The sequence below is a fragment of the Giraffa tippelskirchi genome, chromosome 2 (assembly GCF_054371585.1).
Source record: "Giraffa tippelskirchi isolate mGirTip1 chromosome 2, T2T-mGirTip1v1.2.pri, whole genome shotgun sequence".
NCBI lineage: Eukaryota > Metazoa > Chordata > Mammalia > Artiodactyla > Giraffidae > Giraffa > Giraffa tippelskirchi.
Window position 1 is genome coordinate 108704099 of NC_137276.1, and position 23347 is coordinate 108727445.

Here is a 23347-nt window from a genome sequence, read left to right on the forward strand (position 1 = left end):
TGTCCCCCCCGCTGTCCCCTGGTACCTCCTGTCCCCTCGGCTTACCCCCCGTGTGCCCCCCGCGTGTCCCCGCTCCCCTCCCCCCCTCGTATTCCCTCCCCGCTGTCCCTAGTACTCCGGCGTCCCCCTGGCCGGTCCCGCCCTGTGTCCCCTCCGCAGGTCCCATGTCCCCTCCCCGCGTGTCCCCGCCGCCCCGCGCGCCGGCGGAACTGTGGGATCGCCGCGCACAGGAAGTGGCGGGGCGGCGCGGCCGAGGGCGGAGGGCGGCGGGCCGGGCGGGGCGGGATGGGGGCCGGGGGCGGCGGGCGCCGCACTCGCTGAGGCCCGACGCAGGGCCGGGCGAGCCCAGGGCCGGAGCGCAGCGACCGAGCGGCCCGGAGCGGAGGCGACGCCGGGGCCACGCGCGCGAGGAGCAGGTGGCGGCGGCTGCAGGTGAGTGGCGCGGCCCCCCGAGGTCGGCCCCCTCCCCGCCGCCCGAGATCGGCTCCCCTTGCCTCCCCAGGTCGCCCCCACCCGGGCCCCGCGGCGCAGCAGGCCGGCTGCGCTCCTACGGGCGCTGGGCCTGTGGGAGGACTGGAGGACCGGGACTGGGGACGCGGGCCGTGGGTTGCCTCCCAGCCTCCCGGGCCTCGGCCGGCCAGGCCCAAGCCTGTCACCGTCCTCGCCGGCCGGCCTGGGGCGCTGCAGCCGGGCGCTCTGGGCCGGGGTGGGCGGCATGCGGCCGGGGCCGGGGCGCCCTAGGAGGGGCGGAAGGCTGGGCTGGGCGAGGCAACGACACCCCTGCCCCTCGCCCCGAGGACTTCCTTGGGCCCCTCTGCTCCCGGTGGACGCCACACGCCCCCGCCGGGTTCCGGGGAGCTGGCAACGGGGACCCAGCGCGCGCCCCTGACCCTGCACGCTGCGGCCACGGGTTAGTTTCACTTTTTGCTCGGCCCGGAGGGAGGGCTGCAGGTGGGACTGCGCGGCAGTGGTGCGGCTGAGAGTTCAGATTTGACTTTGGCGTTTGGACCAAAGGCCAACTGTGAATTTCCACAGTTCCAGTCAGGTGATGGGGCCGGTCGATGATCCAAGAGCCATTTGGGAAGAAAACCACCTCCACCCCCAGGGCGGGCCAGAGGGCCCAGGGATGCCTGATGCTGCCCTCCCAGGGTCTCAGGAAGGGAGGATGACTAGCAGATGAAGCTGCCTGCAAATAATGTGCAGGTCCTCTCTTGTCTCTCCTTCTCTTTTCTTTCTTCCTTTCTTTCAACTTTGAAAGAAGTTGGGTGAAATAGGGAAAATGATTTTATAAATGGCTCCCCAGACTTTTTTAAGGCACAATATAAAACCTCCTCTCAGAGAATACTGGAGCAGTTAGGTTCCTTTCAGTAGGAAATCCGATCTTATGAGAAGGAAAAATGATGGTGGGCTGTTGGCCTTGTGACTGACTAGAATGAGAACTGACACCCATATTAAGGGTGGAATCACCCGGAGACCCCAGATCCCAAGTGGTGTGTGGTGGCTGTGTACTGTGGGAGAGGCCAGAGGACCCCTGGGGCTCTAAGTGAGGGCTCTGCAGGCTGGTTGTAGTCATCCCCAGGCTGGTAATCAACTTCCTCTGCTGTTGAAAAGCTTCCTGGGGGTCTCAGGGAGACCCTGAACTTTCTCTAATTGGGTCATTTCCCCTTTTCTAGACCATCCTGACTCCACTCCTCCTCTCCCTCAAAGTTACAGAGTTGGCCTGTTACAACTCACTTCTGTATCCTTTTCTCAGCCCTGAGGGAACCTTCTTGATTACATTGTATAAAAAAAGAGGCCGTGTGATTGAGGTTCATACACACTATGTGGCTGACATCCACAATGCACACAAGTGTGACTGAGATTCAGCATGCAACAGGGCCTGTGGCCCTCGTGGCCTTGGAGGGGACAGGTGCCTCCATGTTCCATGTGCACGCAGCCTGGCTGTGTTGCCCAGAGCGTGCTGTCTGCTCCTGTGTTGGGCCTTGCCCAGGTAGCTCTGTCCAGAGGTTTGAGGCTGAGCAGTGTGGCCTGGAGAAAGTGCGGGAGCAAGTAAAGTGGCAGGAGGTGAAGGAAGAGGCCCAGGGGACCCTTGAGTTGCCAGGGTGTGGGTTCTAGGAGCCACCTCCGGCAAGGACTCTGTGCTGCCTGGGCGGGCCAGCTGACTTTCCGTGTGTCTGTCACAAGTCTGGGTGCCAGGGCCATGGAAGCAAACTGAACGTAGTTTATTTTGTAAGTTAGAAAAAGTGTATCCACCAAAGTGATTTTTAAAAACTATTTATTCATTTATATAAGATCCGACTGCATCAGATCTTAGTTGCGACACATGGACTACGTTGCTCCACAGCATGTAGGATTTTAGCGCCCCAACCAACCATCGAAGCAGAGTCCCCTGTGTTGCAAGGCAGACTTTTAACCACCAGACCAGCAGGGAAGGCCCTGGTCTGTCCTGTTTTACTTCTGCTTCCCACTTTTGCTAGCGTGGCTCCTGATATGCAAGGTCAGGCCTTTACACATGACACCTCTGATTTGCACTTCAGCCTTGGAGAAGAGTGGTCTTGGAAAAGCCAGAGGTTTCATTACCTCCTGAAGAGTGGGTCACAGATCGGCATGACCAGAATCTAAACTGAGATCCTTGGACGCCTGTCTTCTCAGCCTGCTAAACATCTGTGAACACTTGTATCTCTAGTCAAATCAGAGATGGGAGGGTAATGTTGAAATCCCTGTAAACAGGGAAAATGAAAACCAGAAACTGTGTTTGAGAGGAGCTGAATTTACTGGGTTTTCTGGGGTGGGGAGGGTGTTGTTGAAATGTCCAATCACATTCGACTCCAAACCACACACCTTCCACCGGCCTTCGGCCTGACTGAGCGAAGCAGACTCAGAGATCAACTTCAGTGGAGGTTAGTACTCCAACCCCTGCTGTCAGCAGTGAGGCCCTGACTCCGTCAGAGTCCACCTGGGGCAAAAGCAGTGGCTTCTGCTCCTGTCTTTTTCTCTCCTCTCTTGGGCCTCATCAAAAACTCTAATATTTCACTGTTACAAGTTGTGGCTGATTAATAGAACAAACAAATTCATAGAACAAATTTATAGAACAAAGCATTGGATGCAATTGGCTGCATTTATCTATTCCTTTCTTAATGATTTGTACTGTATGATGTGGAATCTTTACTCAGTCTTCTCATTGAGAAACGTACAGTTACAGGAAGGTTGGACTGAATTTCGTAAAACAATTGCTTGGAAGTTTCATAGATTTTACTTTTGGTTAACCACTGAATGCTTGAGGTTTTAAATAAGTTGCTTCATGTAGTAAAGTGGAATGACTTGGACTGATGTTGTTTCTGAAACTGTTGTTTCTGAAACTACTTCCTAATAATCTTAAAAGTAATCCTAAATTGTTGCCGTTGTTGTTTAGTCGCTCAGTCATGCTGACTCTTTGTGACCCCATGGACTGTAGCCCGCTAGGCTCTTCTGTCTATGGGATTTTCCAGGCAGGAATACTGGAGTGGGGTGACATTTCCTTCTCCAGGGGATCTTTCTGACCCAGGGACTGAACCCACGTCTCTTGCATTGCTGGTGGATTCTTCACCTCTCAGCCACCTAAGAAGCCCTAAATTGCTCATTTCAAAATGCTGGATTTTAGGCAAACACGGTACTGGTTCAGCCTCGTACAGACTCTTATTTAGTTATTTAGAAGAATTCACCATGCCCCGATTATCTGCCTCGAGCAAAGTGCCAGAAACTGAGACACAGATAATCTTGTGGCAGTGCCTGCGTTTCTCTTTGGAGGTGGAGGAGCAGATGCCCGGGGAAAGTGCCGGGGAAAGTTGGCCCAAGTTCCCGCTGCAGGGCTGTGGCCTTTGGCCCTGGACGCTGTGCTTTAATTGGCCGCATCTTTTCCCAAGCTCAGCTAGAAGGTCATGGATAGGATACATTGTAGATGCTGGTGTTAGCAAATTGAAAGAAATGTGTCCTTTGATAGTGACAGGCAGAAGTCTTCTTCCAGGCAGGAGAACTTGGATCACACAGGACTAAAAATGGAAGCTGGGCGCTCATGGTAGGAGCTGCCTGCCAGCCCGCGAGAGGCCTGTCCCCAGGTGGCCCAGGGAGGCCATGCATCATTGATGTGGCTCCTCATTTCCTTTCTAAAGTGGGTGGAGAATGAAATCAGCAACAAGAAGGTTAGTAGTGAGTTCTACTGGGAGCGGCAGTAAAAGCTGCAGCAGAAACACCTTTACCTGTTCTGCTCTCCTGAAGCCTGTGAGCCCCATGGGTGCACCCCCAGGGTGGGGGAGTGGCCTGTGAGCCCATGGGTATCGACCCTCAATGTGGAGAATGTGTCGATGATTGTGTTAATGCTTTTCATGCTTTGGTTTCTAATTAGACTATCATCCCAGGCTAACTGAAGTGATTGGTTGAGTGAATGAATGAATGAGTGCACCTTTTCTTAGGAAGATACACATAATCTAATCCTTAGGTTCAGAGAGAAAGTAATCGATTGGTATACCTTGCAAAATACAATTCACTAGCAGCGATTTTCGCCAAACTAAGACAAATCAGATTGTTGGATGGAGACTTCACCTGTCCGGGTTCTGTGAGAGGAGGATGCCAAGATGGAAAGTGCAGGAGGTTTGTGGGGGGCTGCTGTGGAAGCTGTTAGGAGGGGAGGAGGGGTGATCCTGCGCCTGGCCTGTGTGGGGTGGGATGGGGGACAGGGCAGAGGACTGGGAGGACGGGCCTCAGATGCAGCTCTGAGAAGGTCAGCCTAGGGTTCTCAGCCCCACCCTGCATCATGCAGCCAGGAATGGCAGGCACCCCTCCTCAGTACACCCAGCAGCAGGTTCTCTTGAGGGCCATCTGTGTGTCAAAGCGCCGTCACAGCCTCAGAGACAAAGTTTAGTGACTTGGACTCCACAGAAGTAAAAGGACAGTAAAAATGATCCCTTGGCCCGGGCAAAGATTTGGTTTAGTTTTAGGAAAAGCCCTACAGTCTGGTAGGTTCCCTTGAGCTTTTATTTTGGCTCCTTTACTATAAGTAGTGTTGTTGTTGTTGTTCAGCAGCTAAATTGTGTCCAACTCTTTATGATCCCATGAACTGTAGCATACCAGGCCCCCCTGTCCTACACTATCTCTAGGAGTTTGCTCAAACTCATGTCTGTTGAGTCAGTAATGCCATTCAACCATATCATCCTCTGTCGTCCCTTTCTCCTCATGCCTTCGATCTTTCCCAGCATCAGGATCTTTTCCAATGAGTTGGCTCTTTGAATCAGGTGGCCAAAGTATTGGAGCCTTCAGCTTCAGCATCAGTCCTTCTAATGAATATTCAGAATTGATCTCTTTTATGTTGATCTGGTTTGATCTCCTTGCAGTCCAAGGGACTCTCAAGAGTCTTCTGTAGCACCACAGTTCAAAAGCATCAATTCTTTGGCGCTCAGCCTTCTTTATGGCCCAGCTCTCACATCCATACATGACTGCTGTGGTGAACTGGTGCAAAAAGGGAGTGTCCAGCGATGAGAGGAAGCAGACGCTTGCAGATAGATGACAAAGGTCAGAGCACACATGTGTGAGCACGGGGTAGCTGTGTTCAGTTTCCTAAATTGTGCACTTACTACTGTTACTCAAGTTCTAGGACATTTGGTAGAAAGTGCATCAGTGGCCTGCGGTTCGGTTCCAAGCTCTAAGGCAGCAAGGTGTTTTCCTGAAGCCCCAAGTGCTCTGTACCTGGCATTTCTCTTGTTTAAATTTTAACGAGTTATTGGGTATGTGCTGTGTTTAATTGCTCAGTCGTGTCCGACTCTTTGCAACCCCGCGGACTGTAGCCTGCCAGGCTCCTCTGTCCATGGAGAATCTCCAGGTGAGAATACTGGAGTGGGTTGCCATGCCCTCCTCCAGGGCATCTTCCCAACCCAGGGATCGAACCCAAGTCTCCTGCATTGCAGGCAGATTCTTACCATCTGAGCCACCGGGGAAGCCTGTTATCAGGTATAAATGTTTCTATTTTCGTAAACAAAGCTATATGTGAAAATTCTAAACACAGATCGGACAAGTGCTAGGCCAGGGTGGCCACGCAAACATGAATAATGACACTTCTTCTCTCAGATGTGTCTTGCCTGACCCCCAGCCACTGACCCCCTTGACCTCCAGCCAATGACCCCTAGCCTCTGACCCTCAGCCATGGATCCCCAGCAGACATGCCATGCAGCTATAGGACCCAAGTCACTAGCTCTTTGGCTGCTGAAACCAGCCAGAAACCTAGATCTTTATACGCAATTATTTATTTTTAACAAGCTGTGCAGGCAAATGGAAAATGTTCCTGCCTGAATTTAGACTGTGGGCCACTATTTTTACAACCTCTTGTCTAAAATATTTGTGTAATTTTCAAAATAAAGTCAGTGAGCCAATTAAATGAGGACAAAATGTATGCAAGAGAAGCAAACAAACAAGAAGATGAATAACAAAACCCCAGGATTTCATGTCCAGATGAAAACCAAAAGAATTGTCTTTCCTATCTCAAGCATGGCTGCTGGAAACAGGGTGGGGTTCCGTGAGAATGGGTGGAGGGAAGGAGAAGCTGGTACCCAGAGAGGTGTCAGTCAGGGAACAAAGGAGCTCTGTGTGTCTCCAGGTGCCTGTAGGAGGCCCTCCCAAGGTCCATGTAAAGGTGCTCCTCATCTTGCTCTATGAAAATGTTGAAAGTGAAAGTCACTCAGTTGTGTCCGACTCTTTGCAACCCCATGGATTTTACAGTCCATGGAATTCTCCAGGCCAGAATACTGGAGTGGGTAGCCTTTCCCTTCTCCAGGGGATCTTTCCAACCTAGGAATTGAACCCAGGTCTCCCACGTTGCAGGCAGATTCTTTACCAGCTGAGCCACAAGGGCAGCCCAAGAATACTGGAGTGGGTAGCCTATCCCTTCTCCAGCAGATCTTCCCGACCCAGGAATCGAACTGGGGTCTCCTGCTTTGCGGGCGGATTCTTTACCAACTGAGCTATAATCCCCCAAGTATAATCTTGCTCTATACTTTGACAGAATGTTCTGGGTCCACACATCTTGGTTACACGTGTGGAGCCATGCAGCCCTCTAGCGTTCTCTGAAGGGGACCGCTGGGCGGGGAAGTCCGGGCAGTGATGCCTACACTGGGCTGTTTGCAGAGAGATAGGAGAGACTCTGACCGCACAACCACCCACAGGGCGTTCAGCGGACCCACCTGCTCTTCAGCACCCAGTGTTGTCATTAAGTTTTGCAAGTGGAGGGACTTCCCTGGTGGTCCAGTGGCTAAGACTTGGCGCTCCCAATGCGGGGAACCCGTTTCCATCCCTGGTCAGGGAACTAGATCCTGCATGCCCTGACTGAAGATCCCATGTGCCAAAGAAGTATTTTTTAAAAGTTTTGCAAATAGTTTGAATACAGAATGTGACTAGTGGTGGCCTTGATTTGTTTCCTGGTAGATGGAGTTGAGCATCTCCCTGCACTTACTGATAGATGCGTTTCCTCCTCTTTGAATTCCTTCACCAGTTTTCCTATTGGGTGATAGGTTTTCCTTATGTATTCCTTGCATATGGTTCTGTATGAAGTATTTCCTTGTGTATTGAGGATAATAATCTTTTGTCCTAATGTGTGCTTCAGGCGTCTTGCTTAGGTGGGTCTTGTCTTTTTACTTTGTTTTGATAAATAGAAATTCTTAATGTAATGTAGAGTTTATCCACCTTTTTGGCTTTTCAAATGCAGTTGAGAAGCCCTGGGGTCACTTGTGTGTTCTCCTGTGTTTTCTTATAGAAGTTGGAATGTTTGGTTTCCACACTGAAGCCCTCTGTCCCTCAGGAGTGGCTTCTGGGTGGTGAAGGAAGGGGCTCTGTCCCCATGCAGAGTTCAGTTGTCCTGATACCAGCCTCCGCTGGTTGGTCCTCCTTCCCTGCTGACCTGTGGGGCCACTGCAGTCATGTGTCCAGTTCCCTCCACTGGGTTCTCTGCCCCTCTGGTTGATGTGTCTGCATGGGTGGCCCCTCAACCTGACCCTTTTGCCCTCTGGGCATCCACCACCCCTGCCACCTGGGGTCTCTAGAGCACCTGGCTGATCCTGCTCTTTGTTTTCCTGTGCATGTGTTATAAGCAGTGTGTCAAGTTTCCTGAAAAACTTTGTCAAGGATTTAGATCAAAACTGCACCAATTCTGTAGATCAGCTGGGGGGCAGATTTCATCTCTATGATATGAAGTCTTCCTGCCGTAGAGGTGGTGTGTCTCCATTCATGTCAGTCTTTTTACATGGCTTTTACTAGGGCTCGCTACATACTATTCTGCACACTATCTTATACTTTGTGGGTAAATTTACTCCCAGATGTCCTTATTTTTGTTACTTTTATAAGTGGTGTTTTCACATTTTATTTATTTTTTTACTTAAAAAAATTCTAACTCTTGTTGGTGTTGAGCAGAAATGGAGTTGATTTTGGATATTGATTGCTATCCAGGCACCTTGCCAATCTCTTTTTCTTATAAATTATTTGCAGAGTTGGGGGATTTTCTGCATGGAGAGAAAGTGTTCGTTTCTTCCTTACACCTTTAGCACTGTCCCATCCTGTTTTGCTGCCTGGACCAGGGCCGTCAGGACTATACTGGATGCAAGTGTGATGGGACATTTTGGTTTTTATTCCTAGTTTTCAGGGAATCTGCTCAGTTTTCCCATTTAGTGTTGGTACAAACATGGAGGCTGCTTAGTTCCGAATCTTCCTGTTGCCCCTCCTGGGAACAAAGGAGCTAACAGATGGAAGGAAATAAAAAGGTGAAGAGATTCAAGGCTCACCTTCACTGGTTATCAGGGCGATGCAAAAATAACAGCTTGGCGAGATGCAGGGCTGCTCCACCGGGGTGGCCAAAATGTAAAGACAGTGCCAGGGCCAGGTGTGGGTGCAGATGTGAGCCAAGGTGCACTGGTGTGAGTGTGAGCTGGAGGGTGTTAGAGAAGTACGGCCATGTCTGCAGAGCGGCTTCCACATGTAGGCACACTTGGTATGTGGTCCCACGTGGGCAGGATGGCCACAGCAGCAGTGCATACTCTCTGTGTCCCAGGGACACTGCTGGGGAGAGGGTGGGGTTTAGGGCAACTCATATGGAATGAGGGGGGGTGGGTAAGAACCCCTTCCCAGATTTCTTGTAGTGCTGGAATGAGGACATACTGGGAAGAGAGTCAAGGGGTAAGTGGTTACCTCTTACAAGGGGTGGGATAGTGTAGCTGGGAGGAGTTACAATGTATTACTGTATCTCCTCAGATTACCTTACCCATTTAAAACAAGTTACAAAAAATAAAAGAGAGAATGGTTATTTTTCTGTGGACTCCCCTTTCCAGTTTAAAGAGTTGACTTGTTTATACAGATATTTGACTTTTTTCTGAATAATAGGAGCCATATGTACTTTCCCCCCCTGTTTTCTTGTTAAAATTTCTTTTGGAGTGTAGTTGATTTACTCCATTTCGATAAAGGACAGAAATGGTATGGACCTAACAGAAGCAGAAGATATTAAGAAGAGGTGGCAAGAATACACAGAAGAACTGTACAAAAAAGATCTTCACGACCCAGATAATCACGATGGTGTGATCACTCACCTAGAGCCAGACATCCTGGAATGTGAAGTCAAGTGGGCCTTAGAAAGCATCACTACGAACAAAGCTAGTGGAGGTGATGGAATTCCAGTTGAGCTATTTCAAATCCTCAAAGGTGATGCTGTGAAAGTGCTGCACTCGATATGCCAGCAAATTTGGAAAACTCAGCAGTGGCCACAGGACTGGAAGAGGTCAGTCTTCGTTCCAATCCCAAAGAAAGGCAATGCCAAAGAATGCTCAAACTACCGCACAATTGCACTCATCTCACATGCTAGTAAAGTAATGCTCAAAATTCTCCAAGCCAGGCTTCAGCAATACGTGAACCGTGACCTTCCAGATGTTCAAGCTGGTTTTAGAAAAGGCAGAGGAACCAGAGATCAAATTGCCAATATCCGCTGGATCATCAAAAAAGCAAGAGAGTTCCAGAAAAACATCTATTTCTGTTTTATTGACTATGCCAAAGCCTTTGCCTGTGTGGATCACAATGAAGTGTGGAAAATTCTGAAAGAGATGGGAATACCAGACCATCTGACCTGTCTCTTGAGAAACCTGTATGCAGGTCAGGAAGCAACAGTTAGAACTGGACATGGAACAACAGACTGGTTCCAAATAGGAAAAGGAGTACGTCAAGGCTGTATATTGTCACCCTGCTTATTTAACTTATATGCAGAGTACATCATGAGAAACGCTGGGCTGGAAGAAACACAAGCTGGAATCAAGATTGCCGGGAGAAATATCAATAACCTCAGATATGCGGATGACACCACCCTTATGGCAGAAAGTGAAGAAGAACTAAAGAGCCTCTTGATGAAGGTGAAGGAGGAGAGTGAAAAAGTTGGCTTAAAGCTCAACGTTCAGAAAACTAAGATCATGGCATCTGGTCCCATCACTCCATGGGAAATAGATGGGGAAACAGTGGAAACAGTGTCAGACTTTACTTTTTTGGGCTCCAGAATCACTGCTGATGGTGACTGCAGCCATGAAATTAAAAGACGCTTACTACTTGGAAGGAAGGTTATGGCCAACCTAGATAGCATGTTTAAAAGCAGAGACATTACTTTGCCAACAAAAGTCCGTCTAGTCAAGACTATGGTTTTTCCAGTGGTCATGTATGGATGTGAGAGTTGGACGGTGAAGAAAGCTGAGCGCCGCAGAATTGATGCTTTTGAACTGTGGTGTTGGAGAAGACTCTTGAGAGTTTCTTGGACTGCAAGGAGATCCAATCAATCCATCCTAAAAGAGATCAATCCTGGGTGTTCATTGGAAGGTCTGATGTTGAAGCTGAAGCTCCAATACTTTGGCCACCTCATGCGAGGGGTTGACTCATTGGAAAAGACCCTAATGCTGGGTAGGATTGGGGGCGGGAGGAGAAGGGGACGATAGAGGATGAGATGGTTGGATGGCATCACCGACTCGATGAACATGGGTTTGGGTAGACTCCGGGAGTTGGTGATGGACAGAGAGGCCTGGCGTGCTGCAATTCATGGGGTCGCAGAGAGTTGGACACGACTGAGCGACTGAACTGAACTGAACTGATTTACAATGTTGTGTTAGTTTCAGGTGTACAGCAAAGTGAATCAGTTATACATATACATAGTTCCACACTTTTTTAGATTGTTTTCCCATATAGGCCATTGCAGAGTATTGAGTAGAGTTCCCTGTGCTATATAGTAGGTGTTATCAGTTATCTGTTTTATTAATATATATAACAGTTTGTATATGTAAATTCCAGTCTTCCAATACCCCCTGGTAACCATATGTTTTCTACATGTGTAACTCTATTTCTGTTTTGTAAATAAGTTCATTTGTGCCATTTTTTAAGATTCCACATGCCGGAGATATTATATGGTATTTGTCTCTCTCTGACTTACTTCACTAAGTATGACAGTCTCTAGGTCCATCCGTGTGGCTGCAAATGGCCTTATTTCATTCTTTTTATGGCTGAGTACTATTCCACTGTATATATGTACCACATCTTCTTTATTTATTCCTCTGTTGATGAATGTTTAGGTTGCTTCCATGTCCTGGCTATTGTGAACAGTGCTGCTGTGAACCGGAGAAGGCAATGGCAACCCACTCCGGTACTCTTGCCTGGAAAATCTCATGGATGGAGGAGCCTGGTAGGCTGCAGTCCATGGGGTTGCTGGGAGTCAGACACGACTGAGCGACTTCACTTTCACTTTTCACTTTCATGCATTGGAGAAGGAAATGGCAACCCACTCCAATGTTCTTGCCTAGAGAATCCCAGGGATGGGGGAGCCTGGTGGGCTGCCATCTGTGGGGTCACATAGCGTCGGACACAACTGAAGTGACTTAGAAGCAGCAGCATCCAAGTGGACAGTGTTACCTCCCTTTCTCCTGTGACAAAGAGCTCATGTGAGATTGTGGTAATGTGTTTGTTATGCAGTTTCTTGGCCGGGGCCTGGCTTTTGTGTAGACAGATTTTTACATTTTGATTGTTTCCTTTACTAGCTGTTGATCTGTTCAGCTTTTCTAGTCTTTTTAAAATAAGATTTGGTGTTGTTTTTCTAAGGAGTGACCTGCATTGTTGCTATGTAACAAGTGACCCCAACACTTCCTGGCTCTCAACAACACTCTCTATCTCACCGTTTCTGTGGTCCAGGAATCCAGGTCCAGCCGACACTCAAGGGTGTGAACCTTGGAGTCATCTTAGACCTCTCTACCCCAGGGTCCACGTCAATAACATTGTCAATTTCTTGGTAGAAAGGTCTTAATATTTTCTTAATTTTTTAATCTCCATGGTATATGACATTAAGCTCCACATTTCATTCCTAGAATTGGTTTTGTTTTTCTTTTTTCTCAATTTATCTCAGCAGAGGTTTATCTGTTTCCTTGCTGCTCACAAAGAGCTGACTCTCAGCCAACTCTCATGTCCATCACATTTTTGGTTCTCCTGTCATTAATTTATCCTTCCATTGTCATCATTTCTTTCTACTCTTTCTTTTTTTTTTTCCTGGTGATCTCTTTACATGTAATTGAGCTGAAAGCTTAACTTCTTTGTTATTTTTGTAAGCATAGCTTCTTAATTTTCAAACTTTATTTCTATCATAAGAATTTAAAGTTAAACGTTTCTTCCTTGTTCTGTAGTCCTGTGTCTGGTATATTTTGGAGCATAGCAGTATCATTGTTTGGCTTCCCTGGTGGCTCAGATAGTAAAGCATCTGCCTGCAGTGCAGGAGACCCGGGTTTGATCCCTGGGTCTGGAAGATCCCCTGGAGAAAGAAATGGCAACCCACTCCAGTATCCTTGCCTGGAAAATTTCATGGACAGAGGAACCTAGTTGGCTACAGTCCATGGGGTCGCAGAGAGTCAGACATGACTGAGCAACTTCACTTTAGTATCATTGTTCAGTTCTTGAGCATTTTTGTTGTTCAGTTGCTAAGTCATGTCTGACTCTTTGTGACCCCGTGGACTGCAGAATGCAAGGCCTCCTCTGCCACCCTCTTCTCCTCTTTTGAGCATTTAAATATCTGTTATTACTCTTCTGTGACCGATGAATGATATGGAAGGTACTTTTATTTTCTAAGTGCATGGGGATTTTAGGTTATACATTTATTATTGATTTCAGCTCAGAAGGCTGTGGGCAGAGGGCACAGAGGTGGATGATACCATGTCACCTCCTACTGTCTCCAGAGGTCAGCTGGTGGTCCCTCTGCCCTTCCTGCGTGAGTGATGTTCCCTCTCCACTGTGTTGGTGGTCCCTTTTACATCCAGTGTTCTCTGTGGCATCTCTAGAGTGGGTTTCTTCTTATTTATCCTGCTTTGGAGTCAATTTGCTTCCTGAGGATAAAGTTTTGTGTCTCTCGGGAATTCTGGAAAAATTTCAGCCATTCTTCTGTTGACTTTTGCTTCAATTTACCTTATGCTTGACTTTCTCACACCATTTTCCAAGTCTCATACTCTTGCTCATGTTTGTCTTTTAGTCTTTTTTGTAATTACCTTGTTCTGGGTGAATTCCTCCACTTTCCCCTCTAGTTTTCCAGCTGCATCTTCATCTCTGTCTAATCTGCTACTTAACCTGCACATTAAACTCTTCATTTCAGTGATTCTATTTTTCATTCCTTTTTAAAAAAGTATTTTATTTTTATTCATTGATTTATTTAGTTGCACTGGGTCTTAGTTGCGGCATGTGGGACCTTTAGTTGCAGCAACTGGGATCTAGTTCCCCGACCAGGGACCGAATCTGGGCCCCCTGCATTGGGAGCACAGTGTCTTAACCACTGGCCCCCCGGGGAAGTCCCTAATTCTCATTCTTACATGTCCTCGGTAGTTGTTTCCAAACCTGCCTCTTCTCTTGCTTGGTGTTCTTTTCTTTGCACTTATTCCAAGTTCTTCTTTTATCTCTAAGCATACTTTTTTATATGTGTGCTCAGTTTCATCCAACTGTTTGCTGGCCCACCAGACTTCTCTGTCCATGGGTTTTCCCAGGCAAGAATACTGAAATGGGTTGCCATTTCCTCCTTCAGGGAATCTTCCCAACCCAGGGATCAAACCCAGGTCTCCTGCATTGCAGGCAGATTCTTTTTTACTAGTGCCACCTGGGAAGCCCTACTTATTTTATATACTGCAAAGAATAATGCCAACATAATAAAAAACACCCAAAATAATACCGAAGTCTAAATTTCTTGAGCTTTTGCTATGCTGTCTCTCACCCCCTGAAGCCCAGTTCTCATGTGGTTTGTACCCTGGGCTGTGATCTTGTGTTCAGGACACTTTGTCTCCCTCGAGGGGCTCTGCTTCTCCCAGGAGCCCGGGAGTGGGGCTCATCTGAAAATAAACCATTATAGGTTTATTTCCTGGACTCATAAGAGGGGACTTCTGAAGGTGTCATTGACAAAGAAGGAACTTGATCCCCCAAACAAAACTCAGAGCTTGAAGAGATTGCCAAGGTGACCCTACACAAATCCTGGTGAATAAAGCAACTGTGGAAGTTAAGGAATGCTGTGGTGTGAGTAGCCCTGAGTGACTCAGCTAACCTGGGGGGAGTTTTGTCCTGGCCTAGGACTGCCTCATCAGGGACAAGAGCAGTGTCCAGGATGCGGAAAGTTGGAGGCCCTCCCTCCCTGCACATCTCCATTAAGCACTTTATTCAGTTTGGGACACAGTTGCAAAACATGACTCTGATTTTGTCCTCAATGAAATTAACTTCCCGTTGACTTTTCTGTTGTCCATGTGACGGAGGTGGTGTCTGTATTTTTAGAACAGGCAGACCATCCAGACAACATTTTTGGTAGCTGAAAACTGCCATACGTCTGCAGTGCATGGTATATACCAGTAAAGGTAAAAAAGCATGATTTTTTAAAGGGGGTTAGTACATCTTACATGTCAGATTTCAAAGCTATTAATAGAAATTAAATGTGAATGGAAAGACCGTCAGGGACTTGGAATGTTGTTGTCTTGGTGGGGCGGGGTCTGCCTGAGTTCATGTCCACTGTGGGCCTCCAGACCCCTTTGTATTTTAATTACCTGTGAGGCCATGACCCCAGCTCACTGGCCTCTCAGCTCTGCTTCCTAAACCCTGGGCCCGCAGGGTCCCCTGCAGCCTGTGCGTCCCCGGACCAGGCACCCCGACCTCAGCAGTCCTCTCCTGTGCGTCCCTCCCATACCTGTGAACATGCCTCCAGGGGTGATGTGTCCAGGCCAGGCCCGGCCCCACCCACAACCCCCTCCTCCATGTTTCTCATCACCCCCTGCCCCACCCAAGACCACCTCCAGTCCTGCTCCCATCAGATTCCTTCCCTGTGGCTGTTGAGGTTCTGTCTCAGTGACCCCAGTTCTGTTCCTGTCCTTGCCCGCTCCAGTCCCTCCTGATGGTGGTGACGCTCAGAGGATGCCATCTCCTCTGCCTGGTCCTCACTGTTCCCCGCCCCCCCACACCTGGTCTCGGCTTCTCCCCTGAGGCTGCGCCCTGGACCTTTGCCTGGTGGATTCTTGCTCATCCTCCAGCTATCAGTTTGCCAGGACACCTTCCCCAGCCTGAGTCCCAGCTGGGATGCACACTCATGCACTCAGATGCTCACATGTGTGCACACACACACACGCACATACACAAGCACACACACCACATCATGCAGACTCTTTATGGGCTGCTTTCCTCACTTCACGTCCCATTGCTGACCTTTACCATCTAACTGCCCCGTCCCTGGGTAGAGACCACAGGGCTGCACTTGACTCCGTGGTGTGGACAGTGAGGTCAGCAGCCAGCCCTGGAGCTTTTTCTATTCCCTTTGGTGAGTTCTGTGGGCACCACGTTCCCCTGGGTGGCTCGCTGAGCACATCCTGCCCGTCCCGACACTGCAGACCCACATGGCAGACTTACCGTGAAGAGACCACACCTGTCTCCATACCCACCAGTAATGATGGAGAGAATAACACCATTCTGGGTGCCTGATAGTCTTTTGTTTCCACTTTATTTCTGGTTTTGAAATCCAGCAAGCAGAGGCTTTGTCCCTGCTCTGCCATGAACCTCGGTAGCATCATAACCCACACTGTCCCCTGTTTGTTAACGTCCACAGTGCAAGCCGGGGCTTCCCTGGTGGTTCAGACAGTAAAGAATCTGCCTGTACTGCAGGAGACCCAGGTTCAGTCCCTGGGTCAGGAAGATCCCCTGGAGAAGGGAATAGCAACCTCACTCCAGTATTCTTGCCTGGAGAATCCCATGGGCAGAGGAGCCTGGAGGGAACAGTTCATGGGGTCGCAAAGAGTTGGACATGACTGAGCAGCTAACACATACAAACGCGCACACACACAATGCAAATTGGTGGCAGATACACTGGTTTTCTCCATGGAAATGTGGGATGGGCCACAGGCTTAAGTGGCCTCAGCCGGTGACTTCACACTTCTCAAAAGTGGCCCTCTGCTCCTCATTGCTCCCCCAGGGGCTCATGAGGGTTAGAAAATATCACATGTGAAGACAGTTTGTAAAGTGGTGTCACATGTGAGGCACCAAGTGTGTGTCAGAGCAGCGATGCCTCAAGAAGGGTTGATGGTGTGTCCCGACGGGGCTGCTGGGGATGACAGCACGTGGACAAGAGACCCAGGGCCATGAGCCGTGCAGGGAGTACAGAGATGGACACAGCTGAGCTCCATGCCGACTCATCCCCAAACCGGCGCATGCGTCCTTGGGTGGCTAACGGGTCCCAACCACCTCTCACCCGACGCTTCTCCCCTCTGCCCCTCAGGTGCTGAGCAAGAGGCTGGTGGGTTTTGTTTCTACAGAAGCCACATCCTGCTGGGTTTGGCCCTTTTCTGGAACATGGGAGAGGTCACTGCCCACCAGCCTGTGGCCAGCCCGGGTGGTGGTCTGTTATCTCAGGAGTGCTGGCTTCCGTGCCAGCTTGACAACCCCCTCACCCTGGTGCTGGATCTTTGCATGGCTCAGCATGTTGCAAGGAGCTTTGTTTCCCTATAAAGCACCCCCGAGGTCATCAGAGGTGCTGGCGGCCTGCCCCAGGGAGACACCTGCCGGCTGTGCACCCAGAGCGGGCAGGGCACCTCGCCCATCTGCCCTTGTGCAGCTCCGAGGCTGCGCCTCAGGGCGCGAAGCTGTGTTTGTGAGTCTTGGGGAGAAGACCAAGCAGGGGCTTTGCAGGGACCCCCAACTGTTTATGCCATGAGTTCAGTCTCTGAGCCATAAGGGAAGCCCAAGACTACTGGAGTGGGTAGCCTATCCCTTCTCCGGCAGATCTTCCCAACCCAGAATCAAACCAGGGTCTCCTGCATTGCAGGCGGATTCTTTACCAATTGAGCTATCTATGCCATGGGTTCAGTTTCTGGTTTTGGGTGAGCTGGGCCTGTCTCGCTTTGTTCTCAGGGACTCTAGTGGGCTCAGAAGAGATCATCTCCCTGTCTCAGTGGTTTCACTTATTGCTGTGTGTGTGTGTGTGTGTGTGTGTGTGTGTGTGTGTGTGTGTGACATACACACCTGTGGCCGGGCTGAGCGCTGGGGCATCCAGGGCTGACCTTGAGTGCTGGCCTGGCCTGGATTGGCAGCGGCTGCTTGCTGTACTTTTTGACTCTTGTTCCTCCCCTGCCTCTCCTGTGCCCCTTAACAATTGGCTAACAATCATGCTGTGTGTTTCCTTCACAAACATAACCTTCAGCCCCAGAGATCTTGTTGGGATGGGAGCTCTGGTCTTAAGATCAAGGATTTGTCCTGACCCAGTTCTGGGTGTGGAAGCGGGACTGGGGTCTGGACAGTGTTCCCCGGCACCCCTGCAGAGGGGCCCTCATGGGGTGGGGCTCAGACCCAAGCAGGAGCTTCCAGTGTCCGGACACCACGTTCACGCGCAGCCCGCTCTCAGTCTCCACTGTGCTCAGGTTACCTCTCTGAGTTCACACTTGGTTCTTGAATAAACTCTTTCAGTTAAATGTCTTCTCCACTTGTGGTGGCCAGTCTCTCACACAAGCCAATTTGAGAAGGCTCCAACCAGGCCAGCCCGGGGGTGACAGGCCTCTGCGAGTGTGGCGGTCCCCCCAGGTGGGGGCCCTGGTGTGCAGGGCTCCCAGGGTGGCTTGTGACTAATGCTTCAGGGGTTTAAAGATTGCAGCGCGCTTTGCGTTTTCTGTAGCTCCTTCAGTGTTTGGTGTCAGTTGTTGCTCCTGGGAATCTGTCCCCTCAGCTGTGTTTGCACATCTGTTGCTCCGAAGCTGCTCCTGATCCCTTCTCGCCCAGTGGCGTCTGCTTGTGCCTGCCCCTCCCCCGACGCTGTCCACACCATCTCTCACTGTGTCCTGATTCTCTTGCCAAAACACAGCCAATTTTACCAAGACCCATAAAAGGATCTTTGAAAGGGTCATCTTTCAAAGACCCACTTTTGTGGGTTTCTGCGTGTTTTTTTATTTCATTAATTTCTACTTTCTAAGTTATTTCCTTCCTTCCTCTTAATTTACTTTGTTTCTCTAACATGTTTTATGTCATTTGTTTTCAGCCTTCTGAAAATTTCTCCCCCACACTAAAGTATAACCTTTGATTCCTTTAAGAACTTTTAGCTGCAGCCTAAAGTTGTGAAATGACATGTTTTTGCTACTATTTCATTCAACAGATTTTTCTAGTATAGCATCTTAATTGATTTTTTGATTGTTAATAACTTTTTTAAAATTAATTTTTGTTGGAGTACAGTTGCTTTACAGTGTTGTATTCGTTTCTGCCATACAGCAAAGTGAACCAGTTATACATATACATATATCTCCTCTTTTTTGGGTTTCCGTCCCATTTAGGCTACCACAGAGCACTGAGTAGAGTTCCTTGTGCTTAACGGTAGGTTCTCATTAGTTATCTGTTTTATACGTAATGTCAATGCCAATCTCCCAGTTCATCCCACCCCCTCTTTCCCTTGGTATCCATACATCCATATGTAACCATTCTCTACATCTGCATCTCTATTTCTGCTTTGCAAAAAAGTTCATCAGTATCATTTTTCTAAATTCCAAAAGTGATATGATACAGTGTTTTTCTCTTTCTGACTTCCTTCACTCTGACAGTCTCTAGGTCCATCCACGTCTCTGCAGGTTGTACAGTTCTTTTCGTTTTGTGGCTAAGATCCCATCGTGTATCGGCACCACATCTTCTTTATCCCTTCTTCCGTTGATGGACTGTCTAAGTGTATGAGAATTTTTCCCAGTGTCTTTTTTGTTGCCTTTTTCTTTCGTATCAGTAAATTTTGGTCAAAGAATATACTCTGATTGATGCCTGTCTTTTGAAATTTGTTAAGACCTGTTTTATGGCTAGCATTATGGTCACATTTTAGAAATGCTCTGTGCATCTTTATTCTGAGGTTGGTGAGATTAGTTTTGGTAGGTTCATTAATCATGTTGTTTAAACCTTCTATATTAGGACTTGGCAAAAGTATAGCCCATAGGCTTAATCTGGCTTGCCACCTATTTCTAGAAATAAATTCTTTTTTTTTCTTTTAACTTTTATTTTTGGTCATGCCATATGGCATGTGGGATCATGGTTCCCTAATTACCAGGAGTCAAACCTGCGGCCTCTGCAGTGGAAGCACAGAGTCTCAACTACTGGACTTACAGGGCAATCCCTAGAGATAAATTCTTGCGGGATCATATCCACACCCATTGCTTTATGTATTGCTGTGGCTGTTTTGCACTATGACTTGGTTGAGTAGCTTCAATAGAGACCATTTGCCCTGAAAAATCTAAAATATTTACTCTTTGGCCCTTTCCAGAAAATGTTTGCCAACTCTTGTATCTTCAGTCATTTATTTTATCTGTTTTATCAAATACAAAGAGAGGGTCTGTTAGAATCTTCAGTTATCACTGTGGATTTGCCTACTAATTCTTGCATTTCTATCAGTTTTTGTTTTATATGTTTGGGGCTGTGTTATTAGTGACACAGTTTAAAATTGTGGTATCTTCTTCATGCATGATGTGTCTGTCACATGAAGTAATCTTCTGTCTCCACTAGTGTGTCTTGCCTGTAAGTCGGCTTTGTCTGAGATTTGTGTAGCTGAACCTCTGGGTAGTATTTGCCTTGTGTACTCCTTCTGTTCTTTTATTTTTAACTCTTTTTTATTTTTAAGTCTTAGATGTACCTTGTAAACATATATATGTTGGGTCAGCCAGAAAGTTCATTTGGGTTTTAAGATGTTACAGAAAAACCCAAATGAACTTTCTGGCCGACCCAATATAATTAAAGTGGTTTTATTTAACATGGTATTTTAAATTGAAGTTTGATATTCTTTTTTAAAAATTCTGACAATTAAAAATTTTTTAACCAGAGCCTTTGTAAAGGTAATTACAGATAGATTTGAGTTTAAATCTACCATCTTATATTTTACTATTTTATCTGTGCTATGTTTCTTTTTTCTTTCCTTCTCCTTCTCCTTTCTTTTTAGAGTTGGTTATTGATCCTTTCTTTCCTTTTTTTTTACCTCTACCACTAGGAATTTATAGACTCTTTCTGCGCCTTTGATGGTTTTCCAGAAATTACAACATTCTTACTTATCAAATGTCTAAAACTAACTTGTACTTTACTCTTGGGGGGAACCCAAGGACCTGAGATCACCCCACTACCCCTTCCGAGTGTTATTGTATACTTAACTTTTTTTAATCCACTAGCCTTTGCTGCTGTATCCTCAGTATTAGTCTTATTTAGATTTGTAGACGTACCTGCCTCTTTCTTTGCTCTTTATTCTTTTTGCATCTCTGACATTCCATCTGAGCTCACTTCTTCCTGCTTAAGTGTACATGCATTAGAAATTCCTTTCATTGGGTTCTGAGGTGGCAAGCTTTCCCCACTTTTATTTGGTTTCCTTGATGCTCTGGAGATGGGCTTCCCGGTTGTAGAATCCAGGTTGGCTGTTGGGTCCTTTCAGTACGACATTGTGTGCTGGCCTCTGACATCCTTTGTTTGCTAACAAACCATTGTCAGGCTATCTCTTCTTTGCAGGTAATCTGATTTTTTTCTCTGGCTTTTAACATCAAAATTAAAAGTCTTTGTGCTTCAAAGGATGACATCAAGAAAGTGAAAAGACTATGCAAATAACTCATTTGACTAGGGGCTTGTGCTAGAAGGTAGAAAGAGCCCTGACGAGGCTGTACGGCCAGTACCTGAGTGCCAGTGATGCTCTTGAGAAGGGACAGTGAGTGAGGAGGTCCTGCCACCTGCCGCTGGTTCTGACCGCACCCTCCGGCCTGTGTTGTCACCCCACCTGGACCACCCCTCCATCTGCCTGTGTGCAGGAGAATCGCTGATCATCTCTCCAGACGTCATGAGTGTCACTGTTCTATACAGCTGCAGCCTCTGCCTCCGATATGATCAGCGCCTCTCAGCTAAGTGCAGTGGTACCCACTTGGATGAGTGAGAAATGGAATGAAAACACGGGATCCCAACATCCACTTCTAGCCATGATAGGGTAACCCGGACCAGATCTCACATCCTGCCTTGAAGAGCAGGAAAAACCAAACAGAAGCATGTGAGGTTGCGACGTCAAACACGGCATGGCAGGAGTGCTGGACAGTGACCCCACAGGAGGGGTGCCCCCTTCAGCTCATCCCCTGCAGCTGCCAGCTGAGCACAGGGAGGGCAGTGGAGGCAGAGCCTGGCGACCAGGGCTCCAGGGAAGCTGGAATCTGTGGGAGAAATGCTGGAGAGGATAGGAGTGCATGGATCAGGAACTCTAGGGAGCTGAGCACAGAACGCCCACCCTGCGCTTAGACCATGTTGACCCTCGCATGTGTGGGGGATTCCCCCAAGGTCAGGGGACCTGGAATGGCATGGGCATCACAGTTTCCTCAGTTCACATGGGCTGTGAGTGAAGTCGCATACTCAGCAGCCGGGTGGAAAGACCTCACAGTTCAGAGGGTGTTGAGCAGGGTCCTCAAAGGCGATAGTCTCCTCCCCAGATGTGAGCCTGCTCAGGACCCATAGACACAAAGCTTGAAGGAAGCCTGGAGATAGTTGAACAACTCTTGAGTAAGTTAACAACATCCACTAATGAGGCCTGACAATATTTGAGGGACGACAACAAACTCACCCCCCAACACGCCACGTTCACAGTGTCCAGGAACCAGGCAGAAATTATTCGTCATGTAAACAGGTGGGAAAATGTAACCTAGAAGTTGAGAAAAATCAATTAGAAACAGATCCAGGTGGATCCACACTATCCAGATGGTAGAATTAGGATAGAAGAATGTTAAAAATGTCTGTTATAAATATGGCCCATGTGTTCAATGACACAGAGAAACTATGCACAAGATGAGGAGAAAATGAATGGTATAAAAAAAGACCCAACTCTCCTAGAGAGGAAAGCCCCGCACTGGATGGGTTCATAGTGGGTCACACGCTGCAGACACAAGATCAATATTCTTGAAGACATAGCACCAGAAACTTTCTAAAATGAAACACAGGAAAGAGGCAGAAAAAAAGCAACATCATCAGTGTAACCATAAAGAGGGATAATAAATAGGAAATTGAAAAGGATGTGTGATGGAAAATATTTGGGAGAAAAATGGCTAAAATTTTGCAAATTTGAAGAAAACTGATTTTCAAGAAGATCAATAAATCCCAAGCAGAAGAAAACTATGCCACTCTAGTATTCTTGCCTGGAGAATCCGATGGACAGAGGAGCCTGGCAGGCTACTGTCCTTGGGGCCACAAAGAGTCAGACATAACTGAAGCAACTTAGCATAAAACAAAATTCTGACACATGCTACAACATGAATGAACCTTGAGGACAGGATGCTCCATGACATAAGTCAGACACAAAAGGACAAACACTGAGTGATCCACTTATGTGAGGTCCCTAGAGGAGTCAAGTCCCAGGGACAGAAGGCAGGATGGCGGGACCAGGGGCTGGGGAGGGGGAGGGGAGTGAGTGAGTGATGGGGCAGAGGTTCAGTGTGGGAAGATGGACAAGGTCTGTGAATGGACAGTGGTGACGGCAGCTCAACGGTGTGAATGCTCTTAACGCCACTGAGCTGGACACGGCAAAATAATTTAAATGGTAACTCTTACCTGTGCTGCTGCTGCTGCTAAGTCGCTTCAGTCGTGTCCAACTCTGTGCGACCCCATAGACGGCAGCCCACCAGGCTCCGCCATTCCTGGGGTTCTCCAGGCAAGAATACTGGAGTGGGTTGCCATTTCCTTCTCCAGTGCATGAACGGGAAAAGTGAAAGTGAAGTCGCTCAGTCATGTCCGACTCTTAGCAACCCCATGGACTGCAGACTACCAGGCTCCTCCATCCATGGGATTTTCCAGGCAAGAGTACTGGAGTGGG

General features: G+C 48.1%; 1 protein-coding gene across 4 annotated transcripts in view; it reads left to right on the plus strand.

Moving 5' to 3' along the window:
• The first annotated feature begins 287 nt into the window (after positions 1–287).
• The window catches only part of AGPAT3 (1-acylglycerol-3-phosphate O-acyltransferase 3), an 85862-nt gene continuing 62802 nt past the window's right edge, over positions 288–23347 (plus strand). For all 4 annotated transcript variants that reach the window (XM_081570037.1, XM_081570036.1, XM_081570035.1 and 1 more), the window contains exon 1: positions 288–432. The gene's annotated coding sequence lies outside the window, so the exon portion shown is untranslated. The remainder of the gene's footprint in view (positions 433–23347) is intronic.